At 49.0% G+C, this 27,779-nt stretch overlaps 2 pseudogenes; both read right to left on the bottom strand.

Annotated features, from left to right (window-relative positions):
- Positions 1–10,073: 10,073 nt before the first annotated feature.
- Positions 10,074–10,614, bottom strand: LOC137345344 (keratin-associated protein 12-2-like; annotated as a pseudogene).
- Positions 10,615–10,921: 307 nt separating this feature from the next.
- Positions 10,922–27,779, bottom strand: part of LOC137345197 (uncharacterized) — a 43,371-nt pseudogene continuing 26,513 nt past the window's right edge.

Here is a 27,779-nt window from a genome sequence, read left to right as displayed (position 1 = left end):
ACGACTCTGTTCCGGCATCAAATGAGATCTTGGCTGATCTGTGATGTAACTTACACCATATATCCTGCCTTTGCCCCTTATCTCTTTATACCTTTGGTAAACAAGAATCTATCAATCACAGGATTAGAAATTAACCAATATGCCAGCATGAAATTTCCACAACCAATATCGTGAGGGTGTGATGGCTCCCACAGTGGAATAGCTTGCTGAATATTTAAAATGGAGGCTATTCCTTCTGGATCATGAAAAGTGTCCGCCTGGGCCCCAACTTCATCTACATTTCCCCCTCTCCCAATGTTTTTTTTCTCTCCATACCTATCTCTTATATGTTTGTGTACACAGCAGTGAAGGATTACATCAAATTAATATATCTTATATTCTCCTCTTCATCCACCTCAACAATCTCTCTCTCCAACTTTGTCCCTCTCTACAGCCCTCTCTATGCCTTCATATCAAACCCACCCTCCCTCTGTCGCTCTCCTAGTGTCAGTGATAGCAGAGAGAGAGACAGAGATAGAAGGAGAGAAAGGGAGAGACAGAGAGAGAGAGAGAGACAGAGATAGAGGGAGAGAGAGGGAGTGACAGGGCGGGCAAAACAGATGGAGAGACAGAGAGAGAGAGACAGAGATAGAAGGAGAGAGATGGAGAGACAGAGAGGGAAAGACAGATGGAGAGACAGAGAGAGAGAGAGAGACAGAGATAGAGGGAGAGAGAGGGAGTGACAGGGCGGGCAAAACAGATGGAGAGACAGAGAGAGAGAGACAGAGATAGAAGGAGAGAGATGGAGAGACAGAGAGGGAAAGACAGATGGAGGGACACAGAGATACAGTAATAGAAGGAGAGAGAGGGAGTGTCAGGGAGGGAAAGACAGATGGAGGGACAGAGAGAAAGACAGAGATAGAAGGAGAGAAATGGAGTTACAGGGAGGGAAGGACCGATGGAGGGATAGAGAGACAGAGATAGAAGGAGAGAGAGGGAGTGACAGAGAGGGACAGACAGATGGAGGGACAGAGGGAGAGACTGAGAAAGAGGCAGAGACAGAGATAGAAGGAGAGATAGGGAGTGACGGGGGGTGGGGGGGGCAGGGCAAGACAGATGGAGAGACAGAGAGTGAGAGAAGTAGTGAGAGGGAGAGACAGAGAGGGAAAGACAGATGGAGAGAATGAGAGAGTGAGGCAGAGATGGAAGGAGAGAGAGAGAGAGAGAGTGATAGGAATGGAAAGACAGATGGAGAGACGGAGAAAGACAGAGATAGAAGGAGAGCGACGGAGAGATAGAGAGGGAAAGACAGATGGACAGACAGAGAGAGAGGCAGAGATAGAAGGAGAGAGAGGGAGTGACAGAGAGGGAAAGACAGATGGAGGGACAGAGAGAGAGAGACAGAGAGAGAGGCAGAGACAGAGATAGAAGGAGAAAGACAGAGAGACAGAGAGGGAAAGACAGATGGAGGGACAGAGAGAGTGGCAGAGACAGAGATAGAAGGAGAGAGAGGGAGTGACAGGGAGGAAGGAAAAATGGAAGAACAGAGAGAGAGACAGAGATAGAAGGAGAGAGAGGGAGTGACAGAGAGGGAAAGACAGATGGAGGGACAGAGAGAGAGAGAGACAGAGATAGAAGGAGAGAGAGGGAGAGACAGAGAGGGAAAGACAGATGGAGGGACAGAGAGAGAGACAGAGGGAGAAGGAGAGACAGATAGAAGGAGAGAGAGGGAGTGACGATGGGGAAGACAGATGGAGGGACAGAGAGAGAGAGACCAAGATAGAAGGAGAGAGCGGGAGTGACAGAGAGGGAAAGACAGATGGAGGAACAGAGAGAGAGACAGAGATAGAAGGAGAGAGAGGAAGTGACAGAGAGGGAATGACAGATGGAGGAACAGAGAGAGAGACAGAGATAGAAGGAGAGAGAGGAAGTGACAGAGAGGGAATGACAGATGGAGGGACAGAGAGAGAGGCAGAGAGAGAGGCAGATTCAGAGAGAGAGGGAGAGACAGAGAGAGAGGGAGACACAGATGGAGAGACAGAGATAGAAGGAGAGAGAGGGAGAGACAGAGAGGGAAAGACAGATGGAGGGACAGAGAGATAGATAGAGAGAGTGGGAGAGACAGAGAGAGAAGGAGAGAGAGGGAGTGAAAGAGAGGGAAAGACAGATGGAGGGACAGAGAGAGAGGCAGAGTCAGAGAGAGGCAGATTTAGAGAGAGAGCGAGAGACAGAGAGAGAGCGAGAGACAGAGAGAGAGTGACAGATGGAGAGACAGAGATAGAAGGAGAAAGACGGAGAGACAGAGATGGAAAGACAGATGGAGGGACGGAGAGAGGGACAGAGAGAGAGAGGCAGAGAGAGAGCGAGAGACAGAGACGGAACGACAGATGGAGAGACAGAGGTAGAAGGAGAAAGACGGAGAGACAGAGAGGGAAAGACAGATGGAGGGACAGAGAGAGAGACAGAGAGAGAGAGACAGAGAGAGAGGCAGAGATAGAAGGGGAGAGAGGGAGTGTCAGGGAGGGAAAGACAGATGGACGGACAGAGAGGTAGAGACAGAGAGAGAAGGAGAGAGAGAGTGTGACAGAGAGGGAAAGACAGATGGAGGGACAGAGTGAGAAGGGGAGAGAGGGAGTGTCAGGGAGGGAAAGACAGATGGACGGACAGAGAGAGAGAGACAGAGAGAGAAGGAGAGAGAGGGTGTGACAGAGAGGGAAAGACAGATGGAGGGACAGAGTGAGAGACAGAGTGAGATGGAGTGACAGGGAGGGAAGGACAGATGGAGGGATAGAGAGAGAGCGACAGAGACAGAAAGAGAGAGAGGGAGTGACGGAAGTTGGGGGGAGGTGGAGACTGACGGAGAGACAGAGAGAGAAAGACAGAGAGAGAAGAAGAGAGTGGGAGAGACAGAGAGGGAACGACAGATGGAGAGACTGAGAGAGAGGGAGTCAGAGATGGAAGGAGAGAGAGAGAGTGTCAGGGAGGGAAAGACAGACGGAGGGACAGAGAGCGAGAGAGAGGCAGAGAAAGAAGGAGAGAGAGGGAGTGACAGGGAGGGAAAGACAGATGGACGGACAGAGAGAGAGACAGAGATTGAAGGAGGGAGAGGGAGTTACAGAGAGGGAACGACAGGTGGAGGGACAGAGAGAGACAGAGAGAGAGGCAGAGACTGAGATAGAAGGAGAGAGTGGGACAGAGAGGGAGGGATAAAGAAAGAAGGAGAAATGTTTGAAGCCATTGTTGTCCTGGGATCGAGGGAGGAAGGGTGAGATGAAAAGAAAGAGAGTGGGGGAAAGAGAAAGGGAGAAATGGTGTCATAGAGACACAGACAGAGTTATGGACAGAGACAAAGAAAGAGAGGGAGAGACAGAGATAGAAGCAGAGAGAGGGAGTGACAGAGAGGGAAAGTCAGATGGAGGGACTGAGAGAAGGAGAGAGATGGAGTGACAGGGAGGGAAAGACAGATGGAGGGACAGTGAGAGAGACAGAGAGGAAGAGGCAGAAATAGAGAGGAAGACAGAGATATAGGGAGGAGGATACAGAGACAGTGAGAGTGAGAGAGAGAGATACAGAGAGAGAGAAAGGCAGAGATGGTGTGAGAGAGTCACAAATAGAGTCATGGACAGAGGCACAGTGAGAGAGAGAGTAACAGAGAGAGAGAGAGAGAGAGAGAGGCAGAAAGAGAGAGATAGAGACACAGAGAGGGAAACAGAGAGAGAGGGAGTGGCAGTGAGAGAGAGAGACAGAGACAGTGATAGAGAAACACAACGAGAGAGTGAGATGGGGGAGAGAGAGTTGTAGGGGGGAAAGAAAGAGAGATAGAGGTGGGAGGGAAAGATACAGGGGGAGAGAGAGAGATAGAGGGGGGGAGAGAGAGAGAGAGAGATAGAGGGGAGAGAGAGAGAGATAGAGGGGGGAGAGAGAGAGAGATAGAGGGGGGAGAGAGAGAGATAGAGGGGGAGAGAGAGAGAGATAGTGGGGGGAGAGAGAGAGAGAGATAGAGGGGGGAGAGCGAGAGAGATATAGAGGGGGGAGAGAGAGAGAGATATAGAGGGGGGAGAGAGAGAGAGATAGAGGGGGGAGAGAGAAAGAGATAGAGGGGAGAGAGAGAGAGATAGAGGGGGAGAGAGAGAGAGAGAGAGGGGGCGTGGGAGAGAGAGGGGGCGTGGGAGAGAGAGAGGGGGCGAGGGAAGGAGAGGGAGTGACAGGGAGGGAAAGACAGATGGAAAGACAGAGAGAGAGACAGAGAGAGAAGCAGAGAGAGGGAGTGTCAGGAAGGGAAAGACAGATGGAGGGACAAATTGAGGGACAGAGAGAGAAGGAGAGAGATGGAGTGACAGGGAGGGAAGGACAGATGGAGGGATAGAGAGAGAGACAGAGAGAGGCAGAGACAGAAAGAGAAGGAGAGAGAGGAAGAGACAGAGAGGGAAAGGCAGATGGAGAGAAAGAGAGAGAGAGACAGAGATAGAAGGAGAGACAGAGAGGGAAAAACAGATGGAGGGACAGAGAGAGTGGCAGAGACAGAGATAGAAGGAGAGAGAGGGTGTGTCAGGAAGGGAAAGACAGATGGAAGGACTGAGAGAGGAGAGAGATGGAGTGACAGGGAGGGAAGGACAGATGGAGGGATAGAGAGAGAGAGAGAGAGAGAGAGACAGAAATAGAAGGGAGCTTGGGAGTGTCTGAGAGGGAAAGGCAGATGGTGGGACAGAGAGAGAGGCAGAGACAGAGTTAGAAGGAGAGAGAGGGAGAGACAGAGAGGGAACAACAGATTGAAAGACAGAGAGAGAGACACAGAGAGAAGGAGAAACAGAGAGGGAAAGACAGATGGAGGGACAGAGAGAGAGACAGAGAGAGAAGGAGAGAGATGGAGAGACAGAGAGGGAACAACAGATTGAAGGACAGAGAGAGAGACACAGAGAGAAGGAGAAACAGAGAGGGAGAGACAGATGGAGGGACATAGAGAGAGGCAGAGACAGAGATAGAAGGAGAGGGACGGAGAGACAGAGAGGGAACGACGGATGGAGGGACAGAGAGAGATAGAGAGAGTGGCAGAGACAGAGATAGAAGGAGAGAGGGGGAGTGACAGAGAGGGAAGCAGAAATGGAGGAACAGAGAGCGAGACAGAGATAGAAGGAGAGAGAGGGAGTGTCAGGGAGGGAAAGACAGATGGAGGGACAGAGAGAGAGACAGAGAGAGAAGGAGAGAGATGGAGTGACAGGGAGGGAAAGACAGATGGAGGGACAGAGAGATAGATAGAGAGAGTGGCAGAGACAGAGATAGAAGGAGAGAGAGGGAGTGAAAGAGAGGGAAAGACAGATGGAGGGACAGAGAGAGAGAGACAGAGATAGAAGGAGAGACAGAGAGGGAAAGACAGATGGAGGGACAGAGAGAGAGGCAGAGTCAGAGAGAGGCAGATTTAGAGAGAGAGCGAGAGACAGAGAGAGAGCGAGAGACAGAGAGAGAGCGACAGATGGAGAGACAGAGATAGAAGGAGAAAGACGGAGAGACAGAGATGGAAAGACAGATGGAGGGACAGAGAGAGGGACAGAGAGAGAGAGGCAGAGAGAGAGCGAGAGACAGAGAGGGAACGACAGATGGAGAGACAGAGGTAGAAGGAGAAAGACGGAGAGACAGAGAGGAAAAGACAGATGGAGGGACAGATGGAGAGACAGAGAGAGAAGGAGAGAGATGGAGTGTCAGGGAGGGAAAGACAGATGGAGGGACAGAGAGAGTGACAGAGAGAGAAGGAGAGAGATGGAGTGACAGGGAGGGAAAGACAGATGGAGGGACAGAGAGATAGATGGAGAGAATGGCAGAGACAGAGATAGAAGGAGAGAGAGGGAGTGACAGAGAGGGAAAGACAGATGGAGGGACAGAGTGAGAGACAGAGTGAGATGGAGTGACAGGGAGGGAAGGACAGATGGAGGGATAGAGAGAGAAGGAGAGAGAGGGTGTGACAGAGAGGGAAAGACAGATGGAGGGACAGAGTGAGAGACAGAGTGAGATGGAGTGACAGGGAGGGAAGGACAGATGGAGGGATAGAGAGAGAGCGACAGAGACAGAAAGAGAGAGAGGGAGTGACGGAAGTTGGGAGGGGTGGAGACTGACGGAGAGACAGAGAGAGAAAGACAGAGAGAGAAGGAGAGAGTGGGAGAGACAGAGAGGGAAAGACAGATGGAGAGACAGAGAGAGAGGGAGTCAGAGATGGAAGGAGAGAGAGAGAGCGTCAGGGAGGGAAAGACAGACGGAGGGACAGAGAGCGAGAGAGAGGCAGAGAAAGAAGGAGAGAGAGGGAGTGACAGGGAGGGAAAGACAGATGGACGGACAGAGAGAGAGACAGAGATAGAAGGAGGGAGAGGGAGTTACAGAGAGGGAACGACAGGTGGAGGGACAGAGGGAGACAGAGAGAGAGGCAGAGACTGAGATAGAAGGAGAGAGTGGGACAGAGAGGGAGGGATAAAGAAAGAAGGAGAAATGTTTGAAGCCATTGTTGTCCTGGGATCGAGGGAGGAAGGGTGAGATGAAAAGAAAGAGAGTGGGGGAAAGAGAAAGGGAGAAATGGTGTCATAGAGACACAGACAGAGTTATGGACAGAGACAAAGAAAGAGAGGGAGAGACAGAGATAGAAGCAGAGAGAGGGAGTGACAGAGAGGGAAAGTCAGATGGAGGGACTGAGAGAAGGAGAGAGATGGAGTGACAGGGAGGGAAAGACAGATGGAGGGACAGTGAGAGAGACAGAGAGGAAGAGGCAGAAATAGAGAGGAAGACAGAGATATAGGGAGGAGGATACAGAGACAGTGAGAGTGAGAGAGAGAGATACAGAGAGAGAGAAAGGCAGAGATGGTGTGAGAGAGACACGAATAGAGTCATGGACAGAGGCACAGTGGGAGAGAGAGTAACAGAGAGAGAGAGAGAGGCAGAAAGAGAGAGATAGAGACACAGAGAGGGAAACAGAGAGAGAGGGAGTGGCAGTGAGAGAGAGAGACAGAGACAGTGATAGAGAAACACAACGAGAGAGTGAGATGGGGGAGAGAGAGTTGTAGGTGGGAGAGAAAGAGAGATAGAGGTGGGAGGGAAAGATACAGGGGGAGAGAGAGAGAGATAGAGGGGGGGGAGAGAGAGAGAGAGATAGCGGGTGGAGAGAGAGAGAGAGAGAGAGAGATAGAGGGGAGAGAGAGAGAGATAGAGGGGGGAGAGAGAGAGAGATAGAGGGGGGAGAGAGAGAGATAGAGGGGGAGAGAGAGAGAGATAGTGGGGGGAGAGAGAGAGAGAGATAGAGGGGGGAGAGAGAGAGAGAGATAGAGGGGGGAGAGAGAGAGAGATCGAGGGGAGAGAAAGAGAGATAGAGAGGAGAGAGAGAGAGAGAGAGAGGGGGCGTGGGAGAGAGAGGGGGCGTGGGAGAGAGAGAGGGGGCGAGGGAAGGAGAGGGAGTGACAGGGAGGGAAAGACAGATGGAAAGACAGAGAGAGAGACAGAGAGAGAAGCAGAGAGAGGGAGTGTCAGGAAGGGAAAGACAGATGGAGGGACAAATTGAGGGACAGAAAGAGAAGGAGAGAGAGGAAGAGACAGAGAGGGAAAGGCAGATGGAGAGAAAGAGAGAGAGAGACAGAGATAGAAGGAGAGACAGAGAGGGAAAGACAGATGGAGGGACAGAGAGAGTGGCAGAGACAGAGATAGAAGGAGAGAGAGGGTGTGTCAGGAAGGGAAAGACAGATGGAAGGACTGAGAGAGGAGAGAGATGGAGTGACAGGGAGGGAAGGACAGATGGAGGGATAGAGAGAGAGAGAGAGAGAGAGAGAGAGACAGAAATAGAAGGGAGCTTGGGAGTGTCTGAGAGGGAAAGGCAGATGGTGGGACAGAGAGAGAGACAGAGAGAGAGGCAGAGACAGAGTTAGAAGGAGAGAGAGGGAGTGACGGGGGTGGGGAAGATAGATGGAGAGACAGAGAGAGAGAGACAGAGAGAGAAGGAGAGAGAGGGAGAGACAGAGAGGGAACAACAGATTGAAGGACAGAGAGAGAGACACAGAGAGAAGGAGAAACAGAGAGGGAGAGACAGATGGAGGGACAGAGAGAGAGACATAGAGAGAGGCAGAGACAGAGATAGAAGGAGAGGGACGGAGAGACAGAGAGGGAACGACGGATGGAGGGACAGAGAGAGAGATAGAGAGAGTGGCAGAGACAGAGATAGAAGGAGAGAGGGGGAGTGACAGAGAGGGAAGCAGAAATGGAGGAACAGAGAGCGAGACAGAGATAGAAGGAGAGAGAGGGAGTGTCAGGGAGGGAAAGACAGATGGAGGGACAGAGAGAGAGACAGAGAGAGAAGGAGAGAGATGGAGTGACAGGGAGGGAAAGACAGATGGAGGGACGGAGAGGGAGACAGAGAGAGAAGGAGAGAGATGGAGTGACAGGGACGGAAAGACAGATGGAGGGACAGAGAGAGAGGCAGAGAGAGAAGGAGAGAGATGGAGTGACAGAGAGGGAAAGGCAGATGGAGGGACAAAGAGAGAGACAGAGAGAGAAGGAGAGAGATGGAGTGACAGGGAGGGAAGGACAGATGGAGGGATAGAGAGAGTGCGACAGAGACAGAAAGAGAGAGAGGGAGTGACGGGGGGGGTGGGGGGGCTAGACTGACGGAGAGACAAAGAGAGAAAGACAGAAGGAGAGACAGAGAGAGAGAGTAACAGAGAGAGAGAGACAGACAGACAGAAAGAGAGAGATAGAGACACAGAGAGGGAAACAGAGAGAGAGGGAGTGGCAGTGAGAGAGAGAGACAGAGACAGTGATAGAGAAACACAACGAGAGAGAGAGATGGGGGAGAGAAAGAGAGATAGAGGGGGGAGGGAAAGATACAAGGGGAGAGAGAGAGAGATAGAGGGGGAGAGAGAGAGAGAGAGATAGAGGGGGAGAGAGAGATAGAGGGGGAGAGAGAGAGAGAGAGATAGAGGAGGGAGAGGGAGATAGATAGAGGGGGAGAGGGAGATAGAGGGGGGAGAGAGAGATAGATAGAGGGGGGAGAGAGAGATAGATAGAGGGGGAGAGAGAGTTAGATAGAGGGGGGAGAGAGAGATAGATAGCGGGGGGAGAGAGAGATAGATAGAAGGGGGAGAGAAAGATAGATAGAGGGGAGAGAGAGTGATAGATAGAGGGGGGAGAGAGAGATAGATAGAGGGGGGAGAGAGAGATAGATAGAGGGGGGGAGAGAGATAGATAGAGGGGGAGAGAGAGAGAGAGATAGTGGGGGGAGAGAGAGAGAGAGAGATAGAGGGGGGAGAGAGAGAGAGATAGAGGGGGGAGAGGGAGATAGATAGAGGGGGGAGAGGGAGATAGATAGGGGGGAGAGGGAGATAGATAGAGGGGGGAGAGGGAGAGAGATAGAGGGGGGAGAGGGAGAGAGATAGAGGGGGGAGAGGGAGATAGAGGGGCGAGGGAGAGAGAGAGGGGCGAGGGAGAGAGAGAGGGGGCGATGAAAGGAGAGGGGGCGAGGAAAGGAGAGGGTGCGAGGGAGAGAGGGAGTGAGGGAGAGGGGGGGGGCGAGGGAGAGAGAGGGGGGCGAGGGAGAGAGAGGGGGGGCGAGGGAGAGAGTGGGCGAGGGAGAGAGAAGGGGGCGAGGGAGAGTGAGATGGGGAAGAGGGAGAGAGTGGGCGAGGGAGAGTGAGATGGGGAAGAGGGTGGGGTACCTGTGAAATCTCACCCACAGAAGGCAGTGAAGACCAAGTTATCAAATAAATTCAAGAAGGAGAAAGATATATTTCTTAATGTCAAAGGGATAAAGGGCTAGGGGGAGAAAGTGGGAACAGGGAACTGAATTAGACCATCGGTCATGATCTTTATTGAATGGCAGAGCAGACCCGAGGGGCCGAATGGCCTGCTCCTGATCTTGTTTTAGTTTAGTTTTTAGTTTGAGAGATACAGCATCTATCTTTCTATGAGAGAGGCTGACTGAGAGAGAGGGAGAGACAGAGATAGAGGGAGAAACAGAGAGAGAAGGAGAGATAGAGAAGGAGAGAGGTGACCCTGATATTCTCTCTCACTCACACAAACATCCAGACACACAGACAGACACAGACAGACACACAGACACACAGACAGACAGACACACAGACACACAGACAGACACACACAGACAGACACAGACACAGCCAGACACACACAGACACACACACAGACAGACACACAGACACACACACAGACACACACAGACAGACACAGACACAGACAGACACAGACAGACACACAGACACACACACACAGACACAGACAGACACACACAGACAGACGCAGACACAGACAGACACACACAGACACACACACAGACAGACACACAGACACACACACAGACAGACACAGACACAGACAGACACACACAGACAGACAGACACAGACAGACACACAGACACACACACAGACACACAGACAGACACACACAGACACAGACACACAGACACACACAGACACACAGACACACACAGACACACACACAGACAGACACACACAGACACACAGACAGACACACAGACAGACACAGACACAGACACACAGACACACACAGACACACACAGACACACAGACACACACAGACACACACACAGACAGACACACACAGACACACAGACAGACACACAGCCACACACAGACAGACAGACACAGATTTTACATTCCACACTGATGTCAGTAAAAATGACCGACAGAACCTCAGTAACAATCCCCAGTGTCTGCCCAGTCCTGTGAGAGACAGAGAGAGAGATAGGGAGTGACAGAGAGACCATGGAAGAGGGAGGACAAAACATCTTGGAGGAGAAACTTTACATTTATTTGTGTGCCACAGATTTTATTAAAAGTTGAAAGGGACTGTACACTGAAAAAGCTGTCAGCACAACAACAACAACACTGAGAGACTTTAGAAGTAAGGGAAGAGGAGATACTTTAAAATTCAACACTGATGTCAGTAAAAATCCCCAAACACAACCTCAGTAACAATCCCCATTATCTGCCCAGTCCTGTATTGTGGCTTCAGTGTGAGGATTTTAGGGGGGAGGGTTGGATCAGTGTATGATATTTTCAAACTGCAGGGAAAGAATTAAAGGTTTAAAATTAACTAAGAGATGGCTGAAAGGATTGCTGTCCTGGGATTAACATATCAATGGACTGGAAGAGTCAGGAAGGTCCTGTCCTGGGATTAACATATCAATGGATTGGAAGAGTCTGGAAGGTCCTGTCCTGGGATTAACATATCAATGGACTGGAAGAGTCAGGAAGGTCCTGTCCTGGGATTAACATATCAATGGACTGGAAGAGTCTGGAAGGTCCTGTCCTGGGATTAACATATCAATGGACTGGAAGAGTCAGGAAGGTCCTGTCCTGGGATTAACATATCAATGGACAGGCCCCCTCCCCCGCTCCTGAGGCAGGAGATTGAGAGACAGCCCATCATGTCAGAGGCTCAAGGGGTGGAGTTTGCAAACAGCTCACTCAGGATATAACTGGGCAGGAAGATCTCAGTTCCAGTCATAAAACCCACCTTTCACTCTCTCTCTGGAGAGAGTGGACACATTCCCCAGTCTGGTTCAGTGTGTGTGTCTGTGTATCTGTGTGTGTGTGTGGGTGTGTGCGCTCCCTCTGTCTCAATCTGGTTTATAACTGTGATTTGATTGTATTTGAATATTGCTGATTGTCTGTGTAACTGAGAGGGGAAACCCTGGGCTCTTGCTGTGCTATTTTGTTTAAAAAGTTCCTCACTTTGTATTTTAATCCAATTTTTTTCTCCTTCTTTCCCCTGAGGAATTTTCATTCTGAAAACTGCACCGTGAAGGTGAAAAGAGGGAAAGTTTGGGACGAGGAATCCTTGGACAGGAGCTTCCTCCAGAGGGGACGAACTGAGGCCTTGTCCACAGGCTGCACCCAAAGGGCCCACGTGAGTTGTGTCTGTTTATTAGCCCGAGGTTCAATTTCCTCTCTAGGGCCCACCTCGCAAGACTCTCTCTCCATCTGTCTCTCTGAATGAGAGTAACAGGAGGGAGAGAGACGCAGGAGAGTGAGGGAAACATGGAGGGAATCAGAGGGGTTGCCAGTTGTTATCACCCTGCTGCTTGTGGGATCTTGCTCTGCACAAATGGCTCGTTCCCAGTTTAAAGAGGGAGTTTCGCCCATTCTGGGGACTGAGGGGAAATCTGGCTATTGTCACATTGCTGCTTGTGGGATCTTGCTGTGCATCTAGTGCCCTGCAGCATTTCCTACATTCCAACAATGAGGACACTTTAAAATTCAGCTTCCTGAGGGTCTGAGTGTGGATTTCTCTGTGTTTTCTCTCCATCTGCCTCTGCTTTTCTCTCCCCCCGCACTCTCTCTATTTTAACCATTAATCAATAGGAGCCACAATGTGACGTGTGGTTATTTTAAACGGTGACATAAACACTTCAGAGGACGTTTCAATCCAGATTTAATCCCAGATCGAGAGAAAAAGAAACAGATGTGGATGGGGTGCAGGGTGGAGGGAGCAGGAGAAAGACAGGGAGAGGGGTGTTTGAGATTCTCAAACTACAGGAATGTTCCTCTCTCTGGGATCTCTAAACTTACATCACTAAAAACAGATTACCTGCATATTGTCATATTGCTGCCTCTGGGATCTTGCTGTGCACAGATTGCCTGCAGGTTTCCTGCAACAGTGAGGACCACTTTAAAAATGAATTCATTGAGTGTCGACTGCTCCTGAAGGGAACATGAAGCTGTAGAAAGGCTTGTTATACATTTAAAGATGGAGTTTAGCATTTTCTGAGGACTGTGATGGGATATCTGGCTAGTATCACATTGTGGGATCCTGCTGTGCATACATTCCCTGCATCAATTCCTACATTACAACACTGAGGCCGAAGCAGATGGAGAGAAAAAGAGGGAGAGAGAGAAACAGCTGGAGGTGGCAGGTTAAACGCAGAGAAAGAGAGAGTAATCCACACTCAAAACCTTGGTCGACTGAATGTTGAAGTGTCACCATTGCTGGGATCTTGCTGTGTGCAGCTTGCCTGCAGAATTCCCTGCATTGTAACAGTGACTGCATTTTAGAAGTGAATTCATTGTGTGTAAAGCTCTCCTGAAGGCCTAGAATTAAAGTCCTGAGCTTGGAGCCGGTATAATCCCCGAGTGATGCTGGTGTTTTGGGCAGTGCTGTGAATTCGAGGGCGAAATGAAATTGTGGGATCTTGCTGTGCACAAATGGTATGCAGTGTTTCCAACATTGCAACAGTGATCAACACTTAAACAGTTCACTGAGTGTCAAATGTTCCCGATTCAAACAATTCATTTTACTGAAGTTCTGAGTTTCCATTTCTCTCTCTGTCTCTCTCCAGCTTTCTTTCCCTCTGTCTCTCTATTTAAACCTTTAATAGTTAAAAACACACACAGCTGTGTGATTTGTTGTTGGTTTAAATGGTGAGACAGAAATATTTCATAGCTATTTTCAGTCAACATTACATTTGAGATAGAGGGACAAAAACAGATCTGGACACAGAGAGAGAGAGAGAGATTGGGGGGCAAATGAGATAGGGACAGAGACAGACACACACACACACACAGAGGTGGAGGTTGCTGTCTCAAACCCTTTATCCTTCAGTTTATTAACTGTGATTTGTCTGTATTTGGGTGTTGCTGTAACCGAGGGCAATTCCTGGGCTCTTGCTGTGCGGTTTTGTTTAACAATGCCTTTTCATCAGTTTTCTCTCTCTCCCTCTTGCCTTAGGAATTTTCCTTCTGAAAACTGCATCGTGAAGATGAAAAGAGGGAAAGTCTGGGACGAGGAATCCTTGGACAGGAGCTTCCTCCAGAGGGGACGGACTGAGGCCTTGTCCACAGGCCGCACCCAAAGGGCTCACGTGAGTTGTTTCTGTTTATTAGCCTGAGGTTTAATTTCCTCTCTGGGGCCCTGGGTTAACCATTTCATAGTTTAGTTTAGTTTTTAGTTACAGCACTGAAACAGGCCCTTCAGCCCACCAAGTCTGTGCTGACCATCAACCACCCATTTATACTAATCCTACACTAATCCCATATTCCTACCACATCCCCACATTTCCCGACCACCTACCTATACTAGGGGCAATTTATAATGGCCAATTTACCCATCAACCTGCAAGTCTTTTGGCAGGAAACCCACGCAGACACAGGGAGAACTTGCAAACTCCACACAGGCAGTACCCAGAATTGAACCCGGGTCGCTGGAGCTGTGAGGCTGCGGTGCTAACCACTGCGCCACTGTGCCGCCCATGTTGGATTGGGGCTCCTGGAGTTTTATACAGATTGAAAGCCTGGGGTTAAAGGAGCAGCCCCAGGAGGGAGTCCCATTTGCCACTTGCTCCTTCCAGCCCTGTCTGTGAGGTTTGCTGGTGTTTTGGACAATGCTAGGAAGCTTACAGTGAAATAAGATGCACAGTGCCCATTTTAATTCATTTTACTGTAGGTCTGAGCTTTCTCTCTGTCTCCACATTCTTTCCCTGTGTCTCTATCTCCCCCCATGCTTTCTCTTCTCTGTCTCGGTTTCACACTCTCCTTCTCCAATTAAACCTTTAATAAATAAAAAATCATGCCACACACAGCAATGTGATTTGTTGTTATTTGAAATGCAGAGACAAAATCAGCAGCTTGTTCCCAGTTTAAAGAGGGAATTTCGCCCTTTCTGGAGTCTGAAATGTAGCTGTTATCACATTGCAGCTTGTGGGATCTTGCTGTGCATCTAGTGCCCAGCAGCATTTCCTGCACAGTAATGAGGACACTTTAAAATTCAGCTTCGTGAGGGTCAGATTGTGGATTTCTCTGTGTTTTCTCTCCATCTCGTCTGCTTTTCTCTCCCCCACACTTTCTCTATTTTAACCATTAATCAATACGTGCCACAATGTGTGCACAGCAAGATCCCACAGGCAGCAATATGATAATATGCAGATCATCTGTTTTCAGTGATGTAAGTTTAGGGATGGCAGAGGGAGGGACTTTCCTGCAGTGGCTAAGTGGTTAGTACCGCAGCCTCACAGGTCCAGCAACCCAGGTTGGGTTCTGGGTCCTAACTGTGCAGAGTTTGCAAGTTCTCTGTGTGGGTTTCCTCCGGGTGCTCTGGTTTCCTGCCACATGTCAAAGACTTGTGGGTTGATAGGTAAATTGGACATTTTTAAAATTGCCCCTCGTATAGGTAGGTGGTAGGAGAATTGAGGGAAGGTGGGGATGTGAGAGGGGTAAAAATGGCATGAGTGCAGGATTAGCATAAATGGGTGGCTGATGGTCAGCGTTGGGCCAAAGGGCCTGTTTTAGTGCTGTATCTCTCGATGACTCGAATGTGATGTGTGGTCATTTTAAACGGTGACAGAAACATTTCAGCGGACGTTTCAATCCAGATTAAATCCCAGATCGAGAGAGAAAGAAACAAATGTGGACGAGTTTGGGGAGGGAGCAGGAGAAAGACAGGGAGAGGGGTGTTTGAGATTTTCAAACTGCAGGAATGTCCCTCCCTCTGGGATCTCTAAATTTACATCACTGAAAACAGATAATCTGCATATTATATTGCTGCCTCTGGGATCTTGCTGTGCACAAATTGGATTGAAGCCCTGGAGTTTTATCCAGATTGAAAGCCTGGGGTTAAAGGAACAGCCCCAGGAGGGAGTCCCATTTGCCACTTGCTCCTTCCAGCCCTGTCTGTGAGGTTTGCTGGTGTTTTGGGCAATGCTAGGAAGCTTACAGTTAAATAAGATGCACGGTGCCCATTTTAATTCATTTTACTGTAGGTCTAAGGTTAGCTTTCTCTCTGTCTCCACATTCTTTCCCTGTTTCTCTATCTCCCCCCATGCTTTCTCTTCTCTGTCTCTGTTTCACACTCTCCTTCTCCAACCAGCTACTTGTTCCCAGTTTAAAGAGGGCGTTTCGCCCTTTCTGGGGACTGAAATCTGGCTGTTATCACATTGTAGCTTGTGGGATCTTGCTGTGTATCTAGTGCCCTGCAGCAATTCCTACATGACAACAATGAGGACACTTTAAAATTCAGCTTCCTGAGGGTGTGAGTGTGGATTTCTGTGTTTTTACAAGAATTTTACAACAGTTACAAGAGCTGAACGTGAAGCTGTATAAAGACTTGTTTTACGTTTAAAGATGGAGTTGAGCATTTTCTGAGGACTGTGATGGGATATCTGGCTATGATCACATTGTGGGATCCTGCTGTGCATACATTCCCTGCATCAATTCCTACATTACAACACTGAGGCAGAAACAGATGGAGAGAAAAAGAGGGAATGAGAGAAACAGCTGGAGGTGGCAGGTTAGAGAGAGAGAGATAGGCAGAGTGTGGGCGATGGAGGGAAGGCAGAGAAAGATGGAGAAAGACAGAGAGAGACAGAGAAAGGAATCCACAAGCAAAACCGTGGTAAACTGAATTTTGAAGTGTCTCCATTGCTGGGATCTTGCTGTGCACAGCTTGCCTGCAGAATTCCCTGCATTGTAACAGTGACTGCATTTTAGAAGTGAGTTCCTTGTGTGTAAAGCTCTCCCGATGGCCTGGAATTAAAGTCCGGAGCTTGAAGCCGGTATAATTCCTGAATAATGCTGGTGTTTTGGGCAGTGCCGTGAATTTGAGGGTGACATGAAATGTGCAGCAGCCAATTGAATTGTGAATGATGTTCTGAGACTGGATTTCTCTGTCTCTCTCTCTCTGAATGAGAGTAACAGGAGGGAGAGAGACGCAGGAGAGTGAGGGAAACATGGAGGGAATCAGAGGGGGAGAGAGGGGTAGCCGGCTGTAATCACACTGCTGCTTGTGGGATCTTGCTGTGCACCAATGGCCTACAGTATTTATAACATTGCAACGTTGATGAGAACTTTAAAAATTAATTCATTGAGTGTCAAATTCTTCTGTTAATCAGCAATGAAATGGCTGAAATGAGAAGGTTTGTAAAGGCTTGTTCTCATTCCCGAATATTGCTGGTGTTTTAGGCTGTGGGCTGAATTTGACAGTGAAATGAAACATCGGGGGACCATTTGTATTCAGAATTTCAGGGATGGGAATGTGGATTTCTCTCTCTATCCTTCTACAGGAGAGGGGATGGGGGTCACCAGTGTTTGTGTGTTTTTACAGTGAGGCAGAAACAGATGTAGAGAGACACACAGAGAAATAGAGAGAGACAGAGAGAGAGAGAGACAGCAGGAAATGACAGGGTAAACACATCCACACTTCCCAGTCTCTGGCTCTGTGTCGGGGGATGTGTTTGTAAGTAACTGAGAGATTGTTTTATGTCAGTGAGTGAGAGAAAGAGCCCTGGGCTCTCGTTGTGTTTTATTTCTGTGCAAAAATGCTTTGCTTTGTTTGAATCAATTTTATTTCTCTTATTCCCATGGAGAATCTTTTCGGAAGCTGCAGCTGTGATGATGCAGAGGGAGAATCTTTTCTCCACGTGGAATTGTCAGACAAGAGCTTTAACCAGTGAGGGAAAATAATAATAAATATATATGTGTCATTGTCAAATTCATTTCTAGATACAGAAAAGAAGACTGTGTGTTTTCGGGGTTCTGTGGATTTTTTTACCACAAGGGAGGGGGCTGGATGGTGCTCTGAAGGGAATAGTTTGGGAATCGCTGCTCCACAACAGTCAATGTAATCCCATAGATTTCCCTCTCTCCAGCTCTTGCTGCAACTTGTTTCCAGCACCTTCCTCTTTGTTCCTAGCACTGTTTCTTCACATCTTTAAATCCCTATCTCTGTATCTCTCAACATCATTTCTATCTCTGCCCCTCTCCAGAGTCTCACAGGTTTCCATTGTCAATCTCTTTCTGCGACTCTCTGTATCTTTATCTGTCTCTTTCTCACTCCATTTCTTCTCTCACTCACTTCCAAATCTCTGAATCCTTCCATCTCTGCTCCTCCTTTCCTGCAATATTATCTCTGCATTTCCCCCCTGTCCCGGGACACCCTTCCCAATTCTGTAAACACATCTTACTTTGTATCTCTGCCCCTCCACATCTTTCTGTCTCTGCATCTCTCTCTTTGTCTGCGATCTTTCTCAATATCTCAAGTCGCTTTAAACAGGCTCCAGAAGTTGGCCGAGCACATCTACTCTGAGGCACAGTGTGGCTTTCGAGCAGAGAGATCGACCATTGACATGCTGTCCTCCCTTCGTCAGATACAGGAGAAATGCCGTGAACAACAGACGCCCCTCTACATTGCTTTCATTGATCTCACCAAAGCCTTTGACCTAGTCAGCAGACGTGGTCTCTTCAGACTACTAGAAAAGATTGGATGTTCACCAAAGCTACTAAGTATCATCACCTCATTCCATGACAATATGAAAGGCACAATTCAGCATAGCGGTGCCTCATCAGACCCCTTTCCTATGCTGAGTGGCGTGAAACAGGGCTGTGTTCTCGCACCTACACTGTTTGGGATCTTCTTCTCCCTGCTGCTCTCACATGCGTTCAAGTCCTCAGAAGAAGGAATTTTCCTGCATACAAGATCAGGGGGCAGGTTGTTCAACCTTGCCCGTCTAAGAGCGAAGACCAAAGTACGGAACGTCATCATCAGGGAACTCCTCTTTGCTGACGATGCTGCTTTAACATCTCACACTGAAGAATGTCTGCAGAGTCTCATCGACAGGTTTGCGTCTGCCTGCAATGAATTTGGCCTAACCATCAGCCTCAAGAAAACGAACATCATGGGGCAGGACGTCAGAAATGCTCCATCCATCAATATTGGCGACCACGCTCTGGAAGTGGTTCAAGAGTTCACCTACCTAGGCTCAACTATCACCAGTAACCTGTCTCTAGATGCAGAAATCAACAAGCGCATGGGAAAGGCTTCCACTGCTATGTCCAGACTGGCCAAGAGAGTGTGGGAAAATGGCGCACTGACACGGAACACAAAAGTCCGTGTGTATCAGGCCTGTGTCCTCAGTACCTTGCTCTAAGGCAGCGAGGTCTGGACAACGTATGTCAGCCAAGAGCGACGTCTCAATTCATTCCATCTTCGCTGCCTTCGGAGAATACTTGGCATCAGGTGGCAGGACTATATCTCCAACACAGAAGTCCTGGAGGCAGCCAACATCCCCAACTTATACACACTACTGAGTCAGCGGTGCTTGAGATGGCTTGGCCATGTGAGCCGCATGGAAGATGGCAGGATTTCCAAAGACACATTGTACAGCGAGCTCGCCACTGGTATCAGACCCACCGGCCGTCCATGTCTCCGCTTTAAAGACGTCTGCAAACGCGACATGAAGTCCTGTGACATTGATCACAAGTCGTGGGAGTCAGTTGCCAGTGATCGCCAGAGCTGGCGGGCAGCCATAAAGGCGGGGCTAAAGTGTGGCGAGTCGAAGAGACTTAGCAGTTGGCAGGAAAAAAGACAGAAGCGCAAGGGGAGAGCCAACTGTGTAACAGCCCCGACAACCAATTTTATCTGCAGCACCTGTGGAAGAGTCTGTCACTCTAGAATTGGCCTTTATAGCCACTCCAGGCGCTGCTCCAGAAACCACTGACCACCTCCAGGCGCTTACCCATTGTCTCTCGAGACAAGGAGGAAGAAGAAGAAGAAGAAGAAGACATTGCTGCTGCATTCTCTCTCTCTACATCTCCAGCTCTGTCTCTCTGGATGTCTCCATTTCTCTCTCTCTCTCTCTCTGTTCTGTCCTAATCCTGGGATCTGTTTTCTGTGTCTCTCCCTCTGTCTGGGGGTGGATTTGAACTCACTGCCTTGGTGTTGTACAGGGTGATTGTGAGCCGGGATCCTGCTTTCCATCTTTGTCCAGCTTAGCTCCCATTGAGGTAAAAACAGGGGAGAGATGCTGAACGGGCAGCCGATTCACAAGCACCCTCCTCCCCTCCACCCTGGTTTTCACCATTGGCACCACATCCGAGTCCAGCCCAGTGTTTCTTTGCCTCTCTGTGTATCTGCTCCCCGACTGTCTCTGCCTGTCTCCTTGTGGCCCGATGGGGGAAGGGACAGATCAGCCATGATCTAACATGGGGTGGGACAGGATCTAAGGGCTGAATGGCCTCCTCCCGTCCCTGTGCCAGTCAGTGTGTGTGAGTATTTGTGTGTGTCTCCCTCTGTTTGATTCCCTGAAGCCGATGGGGAGAACAGGTGAAACACCTTTCTGCAGAGAGGGATGTGTCTGGGGCTGGGATCTTCCTGTGCATTAAAGGCTCAGAATGCCAGTTAGCCTCTGGGGGTGGTGGTGGTGGGGTCCTTGCTCTACACCCGGCCCTGCCATTGGCCGGACATGAGTTAAAGGTGCCGGGGATCTGGGAGCCAGTTGATGGAATTCCAGTGGCTTATCCAGACCAGGAATTAAAGTGAATGAAAGAATGTCGGGAGACGGAGCCAAACCCAGGAAAGTGATGGAGGTGGGAATTATACGGGGTGGGGGGGGAGGGGGGGTGGGGTGGGGGTGAGGTCGGGTCTGTTGACTGGGACGGGAGTTACACAGTGGGCGGGCGAGGGTGGCTGTTCACGGGGGAGATGATACAGGGTGGGAATTAGTAGAGTGGGGGCTTTTACAGGACAGGGAGGGTATTTAGAAAGGGGGGAGTGTTTACAGTGGGGGCAGCGGGGGAGAATTAGATTGGGATCAGTTAACAGGAGGTATCAGATAGGGGTCAGTTCCTGTGGGGGTGGGGGATGGTATTTAGATGGAGGTCTTTTCCCAGGTGGTATTTAGATGGTTTGTCTTTTAACAGGGGGGAGGGTATTAGATGGGGGTCAGTTAACAGGGGATATCAGATAGGGGTCTGTAGATGAGGATTATTCAGATGGGGGGGTCTGTTCAAGGTGGGGGGGATGTTTTCCGGGGGGGGGGGCAATATTGCAGGGGGAAAAGTTTGGGGGGAGGAAATTTGCGGGTGGAGGGGAGGCAAAGAAAGAGAGAAAGCAGAAGAAAAGGAAAGAGAAAAAGAGAGAGAAAGAGACAAAGTTCGAGAGGGAGAGAAAGTCAGAAAGAGAAAAAGATAAAGAATAAGTCAGAGAAATGGAGAAAAGACAGAAAAAGTGGAGGGAAAGAATGGAGACACAAAGAAATTGCAGACACCAGAGAGACAGACAGAAAACCAATGGGAGAAAGACACAGAGAATCAGAGAGAGAGAGAGAGAGAGAGAAACACAGAGAGAGATTGAGAGGGAGAGATAGCCAGAGAAAGTCAGTGAGACAGAAAGACACACAATCATTCAGAGAGAAAGAGAGAGAAACACAAAGTGAAGGAGAGAGAGAAACAGAGAGAGGGAGAGAGAAACAAAGAGAGAGAGAGAGAGAAACACAGAGAGAGAGAGGAACACTGAGGGAGGGGGAGACTGAGGGAGTGGGACATTGAGAGATAGATTCAGAGGGATAGATTGAGTCAGAAGGAGGGAGAAAGGCAGAGAGAGACAATAAAGATGTGATACTCACCATCCCACACGGTCTGCGCTCCATCTTTGGACTCTAACACCTTCCCTCATTCAGCTCATCCATGGGGAAAAGATCCTGGAGAGGGAGATTGGGGAGGGAATTGGAGAAAAGGGTCAGGACTGGGACAGAGAGAGGGGGATTCAGACTGGACTGTCTCTCTCTCCCTCTCACACACTCACACACTGTAATCAGCTTGCAATTCACCTGGGCACAGAGACACTGAGACACAGAAACTCACCTTCACAAACCAGCCGCATGGAAAGAAAGAATGGAGGCTGATGTTGTCCTAATATATCCCAGAACCTGTCACTCAAAACAGACAGTCCACCCCAAATACAGCTCATCCAACCAGATCTCAGCTTCCTCCATCTGGACACTGCCTCCCAGGTATGGGACAGTCCAAGATGAGTCTCTGTGTAAACAGGGAATGGGGGAGGGATATTCCAGCCATATCCCAAATGGACCATTCCAGACAGAAACCTGTCTGTCTGTCTGTCTCTCTCCCTCCCCCAAAAACCTCATTTGTCAATGGAAAGGAATGAGATGTAATAAAATAAGGGAGCTCGGTTAGTGGGTACTCTGAGATGGGAAAGGGTCCAGGTTCCAATTCCAGGATCTGTGCTGACAGAGCTCATTGCACAGAGACCAGAAGGATGCAATGACATTCACACACACATGCACACAAACACACAAAAACCTTCAAAGAAGAGATATTTCAGGCCGTCCGATGGGAATGGTGTGGGAATGGGGTAGGGCTGTTCCAGCAAATGTTGGAATTGGTTCATTTCAGGACCCTATCTCTCTCTCCCTCTCCTCCTGCACAACCCCAGCCCACCATCCCCCCACCCCCAAGACCTCATTAACAACTAAATGTAGAAAAACTGCTGCAATGTAAAACCTGGAGTGGCCTGTTTGAAAAATTGCCATTTGATATAAATTGTATGAAATGCCTTTCACTATTCATCTCCAGTTTACAGAAAGTGCAGCAATAACTTGAAATTCTGGCAAAGAGTTTTTGCTGGCGAGGCCTGTTTGCTGCAGTTTGAGGAACAGAATGTTTTTATCAGGTTTCTCAGTTTCTCTGGGTTACAATCCCTGAAATTACAGCCAAGAAAACGTTTACAATTGGTGACATTTCACAGAACAATTCCGACCCATATTTACACTTGTATCTGTAAACGATTCGTTTCTTGATGTTGTTGTATTTATGCATTAGCCAGTAAGCATTCAAAATAATTTTCTCAACATTTACCGCTGTAACATCACAAGGGTTTACAAAGTTGAGAAACAGCCATTTAGCACAAATTTTATGAAAAGTCTCTCACTTTTCACTTCCAGTTTACATAAAGTTCAGCAATAACTACCTCGAGAATGTGGCAATGAGTTTTTGCTGCTGTATTAAAGTGTCACTTGTTTCACTTTCCATCTTGACTGTTTCTATCCACTACTTTCCTGGGGGATTCAGAGGGATTTTGTCACTTGTTCATCACTGTCCAAATTCAGGAGTTACTAGTTAATCTGCAGCTGCCCTGGTGAAACAAATAGCATTCAAATTCTTTCACTCAGTTTGGATAAACGAGGACAGTTTGTGTCCAGTAGCAGAGAGGGGTCAGGAACCAGAGAGCACAGAATGAAGGTGAATAAAAATGGGAGAGTGATGCGAGGAAATAATCAGGGGAAATAATCCCCAACAAATTGTTCTGGTCTGGAATGCACTGTCTGACAGTTTGGTGAAAGCAGATTTAATATCTATTTTCAATTCCTCTCACTAATAGTAGAGAAGATAAGAGCACAAAAAGGGAAGTGAGAGATGGCATAACTTTAGTGATGAAGAATTCAACGCAACTTATTCAGAGAATTTTTATTTGTAAATAAATGTTTGGACTATATTTGATGTTCTTGTTTAATTTCTGCATTAGGGTGTGCTCACTCAAAATATTTTTTCAAACAGAAACCAGGTTAACGTTACAAGCGTTTACATAGTTGGAAAATTACCATTTAACACAAGTTGTATCGAAATTTTATTGAGATTCTGACTCTGTCCCCTCTCACCATCTCCATCTGCTGGTGTCCTTGTCTCACTGCAGTTACTGCCCCATCTCACCATCTCGATGTGCTGGTGTCCCTCTCTCACTGCAGTTACTGCCCCTCTCACCATCTCCATCTGCTGGTGTTCCTGTCTCACTGCAGTTACTGTCCACCCTCACCATCTCCATCTGCTGGTGTCCCTGTCTCACTGCAGTTACTGCCCCATCTCACCATCTCTGTGTGCTGGTGTCCCTGTCTCACTGCAGTTCCAGTCCCCCTCTCACCATCTCTATCTGCTGGTGACCCTGTCTCACTGCAGTTACAGTCCCCCTCTCACCATCTCCATCTGCTGGTAACCCTGTCTCACTGCAGTTAACGCCGTCTCTCAGCCAGGGAGAACCTTTCCGAGTCACCCCCAGATATCTGAGTCTTGGGTGAGAGAAAAACTGCAGTGAGAAAGGGACACCAGCAGATGGAGATGGTGAGGGTGGACAGTAACTGTAGTGAGACAGGAACACCAGCAGATGGAGATGGTGAGGGTGGACAGTAACTGCAGTGAGACAGGAACACCATCAGATGGAGATGGTGAGAGGGGCAGTAACTGCAGTGAGACAGGAACACCAGCAGATGGAGATGCTGAGGGTGGACAGTAACTGCAGTGAGACAGGAACACCAGCAGATGGAGATGGTGAGGGTGGACAGTAACTGCAGTGAGACAGGAACACCAGCAGATGGAGATGGTGAGGGTGGGCAGTAATTGCAGTGAGACTGTGACACCAGCAGATGGAGATGGTGAGGGTGGGCAGTAACTGCAGTGAGACAGGAACACCAGCAGATGGAGATGGTGAGGGTGGGCAGTAATTGCAGTGAGACTGTGACACCAGCAGATAGAGATGGTGAGCGGGGCAGTAACTGCAGTGAGACAGGAACACCAGCAGATGGAGATGGTGAGAGGGGCAGTAACTGCAGTGAGAGAGGGACACCAGCAGATGGAGATGATGAGCGACCTGAGGAGCCTTGCTGCGCTGCTGCAAGTACATCTTGTTGACCCTGTGTGATTATTTGAGCAGCGCCATCTTTAGTCCTGGCAATTGTCTGACGTCAGAGATTGTGACGTTTTAGTGGCAGAGGCTGCATTTGCGCATGTGCCAATGCGGCGCCACCTAGTGGTAGCATTGTCAGCAAGCACACAAAGACTGGACACACACAGACTGAACATGAAGAAAGACTGGACAAACACATAGTGCCTACACATAGAGACAGCACTGCATTCACACATACTGGACACAAACAGACTGGACACACACAGAGTGGACACACACACAAACTGAGCGTACACACTTGATACAGACAGAGTGACCACACAGATCGAAAGCACACAAAGACTGGATATACACAGACTAGACACACACGGACTGAATATTAAGAAAGGCAAGAGATACACATTATGGCTGTACAGACAAAAACTGCCTAAACATAAAGACAGGCACAAACACACATACACTGTATTCACACAGACTGGAAACAAACAGACTGGTCACACAGACTGAACACACATAGACTGAAAACACATAGATTTGGCACATACAGACTGGACATATATAGACTGGGAACACAGACTGGACACACATAGACTGTTAACACACTATCTACACACACGGCATCAACATAAAGACTGAACACAGACTGACTGAAAACACACAGAGGGAAGACACCCAGTCTGGATATCCAGCAAGACAGGTAACAAACAGAATGGAAAGATACAGACTAAAAAACACACTGACTGAACACACAGAGACTGGACATGCACTGACTGGATAAATACAGACACTGACAGGGAATACTTAATAGAACAGACATAATGACATGACTCAGACAGAATGGACACGACCAGGCTGGACACAGAGTGAATAGGCAAACACAAACTGGACACACACAGTCTGAAAACACACAGACTGGACTCACGCAGATTGGAAACAGACACAGACTGGATACAGACAAAATGACTGGGGTAGGCGGTGGCGTAGTGGTATTATCACTGGACTAATAACCCAGAGACCCAGGGTATTCCACTGGGGACCTGGGTTCGAATCCCACCACAGCAGAAGGTGGAATTTGAATTAATAAATCTGGAATTAAAACTAGTCTAATGATGGCCATGAAACCATTGTCGATTGGACTCCAGACCCACAGCAATGTGGTTAACTCTTACATGCCCTCTGAAATGGCCTAGCAAGCCACTCAGTTGTAACTAACCGCTACGAAGTCAATAAAAAGGAATGAAACCGGACGGACCACCCGGCATCGACCTAGACACCGGAAACAACAACGGCAAACCCAGCCCTGTCGACCCTGCAAAGTCCTCCTTACTAATATCTGGGGGCTTGTGCCAAAGTTGGGAGAGCTGTCCCACAGACTAGTCAAGCAACAGCCTGACATAGTCATACTCACGGAATCATACCTGACAGACAATGTCCCAGACACTGTCATCACCATCCCCGGGTATGTCCTGTCCCACCGGCAGGACAGACCCAGCAGAGGTGGTGGCACAGTGGTATACAGTCGGGAGGGAGTTGCCCTGGGAGTCCTCAACATCAACTCCGGACCCCATGAAGTCTCATGGCATCAGGTCAAACATGGGCAAGGAAACCTCCTACTGATTACCACCTACCGCCCTCCCTCAGCTGATGACTCAGTACTCCTCCATGTTGAACACCACTTGGAGGAAGCACTGAGTGTGGCAAGGGCACAAAATGTACTCTGGGTGGGGGACTTCAATGTCCATCACCAAGAGTGGCTCGGTAGCACCACGACTGACTGAGCTGGCCGAGTCCTAAAGGACATAGCTGCTAGACTGGGTCTGCGGCAGGTGGTGGGGGAACCAACACGAGGGAAGAACATACTCGACCTCGTCCTCACCAATCTGCCTGCTGCAGGTGCATCTGTCCGTGACAGTATTGGTAGGAGTGACCACCGCACAGTCATTGTGGAGACGAAGTCCCGCCTTCACATTGACAATACCCTCCATCGTGTTGTGTGTCACGATCACCGTGCTGAATGGGATAGATTTCGAACAGATCTAGCAATGCAAAACTGGGCATCCATGAGGCGCTGTGGGCCATCAGCAGCAGCAGAATTGTACTCAACCACAATCTGTAACCTCATGGCCCGGCATATCCCCCACTCTGCCATTACCATCAAGTCAGGATTCCAACCCTGGTTCAATGAAGAGTGCAGGAGGGCATGCCAGGAGCAGCATCAGGCATACCTCAAAATGAGGTGTCAACCTGGTGAAGCTACAACCCAGGACTACTTGCATACCAAACTGTGTAAGCAGCATGTGATAGACAGAGCTAAGCGATCCCATAACCAATGGATCAGATCTAAGCTCTGCAGTCCTGCCACATCCAGCCGTGAATGGTGGTGGACAATTAAACAACTAACTGGAGGAGGTGGCTCCACAAATATCCCCATCCTCAATGATGGGGGAGCCCAACACATCAGTGAAAGATAAGGCTGAAGCATTTGCAACAATCTTCAGCCAGAAGTGCCGAGTTGATGATCCATCTCGGCCTCCTCCTGAAGTCTCCAGCATCACAGATGCCAGACTTCAGCCAATTCGATTCACTCCACGTGATATCAAGAAACGACTGAAGGCACTGGATACTGCAAAGGCTACGGGCCCTGACAATATTCAGGAAATAGTACTGAAGATCTGTGCTCCAGAACTTGCTGCGCCCCTAGCCAAGCTGTTCCAGTACATCTACAACACTGGCATCTACCCTGCAATGTGGAAAATTGCCCAGATATGTCCTGTACACAAAAAGCAGGACAAATCCAACCCGGCCAATTACCGCCCCATTAGCCTCCTCTCAATCATCAGTAAAGTGATGGAAGGTGTCATCAACAGTGCCATCAAGCGGCACTTGCTTAGCAACAACCTGCTCAGTGACGCTCAGTTTGGGTTCCGCCAGGGCCACTCAGCTCCTGACCTCATAACAGCCTTGGTTCAAACATGGACAAAAGAGCTGAACTCAAGAGGTAAGGTGAGAGTGACTGCGCTTGACATCAAGGCAGCATTCGACCAAGTATGGCATCAAGCAGCCCTAGCAAAACTGAGGTCAATGGGAATCAGGAGGAAAACCCTCCGCTGGCTGGAGTCATACCTAGCACAAAGGAAAATGGTTGTGGTTGTTGGAGGTCAATCATCTGAGCTCCAGGACATCACTGCAGGAGTTCCTCAGGGTAGTGTCCTAGGCCCAACCATCTTCAGCTGCTTCATCAATGACCTTCCTTCAATCATAAGGTCAGAAGTGGGGATGTTCGCTGATGATTGCACAATGTTCAGCACCATTCGTGACTCCTCAGATACTGAAGCAG

This window comes from Heterodontus francisci, chromosome 28, assembly GCF_036365525.1.
Source record: "Heterodontus francisci isolate sHetFra1 chromosome 28, sHetFra1.hap1, whole genome shotgun sequence".
Lineage (NCBI taxonomy): Eukaryota > Metazoa > Chordata > Chondrichthyes > Heterodontiformes > Heterodontidae > Heterodontus > Heterodontus francisci.
The sequence above is the reverse complement of the archived record's forward strand: the minus strand, read 5'-3'. Positions and strand labels throughout refer to the sequence as shown.